This window comes from Penaeus monodon, chromosome 32, assembly GCF_015228065.2.
Source record: "Penaeus monodon isolate SGIC_2016 chromosome 32, NSTDA_Pmon_1, whole genome shotgun sequence".
NCBI classification, from domain to species: domain Eukaryota; kingdom Metazoa; phylum Arthropoda; class Malacostraca; order Decapoda; family Penaeidae; genus Penaeus; species Penaeus monodon.
The window spans coordinates 743,472-744,083 of NC_051417.1; the positions used below are offsets into that span (position 1 = coordinate 743,472).

At 33.5% G+C, this 612-nt stretch overlaps 1 protein-coding gene across 1 annotated transcript in view; it reads right to left on the bottom strand.

Moving 5' to 3' along the window:
* Positions 1-612, bottom strand: part of LOC119593349 (obscurin-like) — a gene marked incomplete at its 5' end in the record, with an annotated part of 19,749 nt that overhangs the window by 12,840 nt on the left and 6,297 nt on the right.

Here is a 612-nt window from a genome sequence, read left to right on the forward strand (position 1 = left end):
TAGGCTAACAGAAATTGCCATATCAGAGGAAGAAAGCGGCCAACGGTCATAATGTACAAGAAAATAAGAGGTATAGCAAGTAAGTAAACATTACTGCGCGATTTGGAATCATCCATTCTTAATTTTATTGATGGAAATGTCATGAGAATAATTCATTGCCAAACAGACTCAAATGCCATCAGCACATGGCAAGCAAGAGCCCGGTGGCACTGCGAGGTTAAAAGCTGTACCGAACTGCCCCAAATGTTTACAAAGGCTGACACTGACACTATTTTCCTGAAAGATATGTGTTTGTAGCTACTGTGATATGGTTAAGTATAATTTGAATAATATAAATAATATCACATCTCTCCTACCTTGAAATTGCTTTACAGTCACACTTATAAAACACTGGTAATGAAGAAGGAAGTGAAAAGTATGATGATAAAGTTGTGTTGGAAGCCACTTTCATTGGTTTTCTATATAAATCTGTTTGAGAAGTTAATAATTTGAGTAATCTTAGAAATATGTAGATCAGAGGGGAAGCGGAAATCATGTTATATATGAAACTAAAGAAAGATTATATTAAAAGAAAATAAAAACATAAAAAGAAATACATACAAAGACATACAA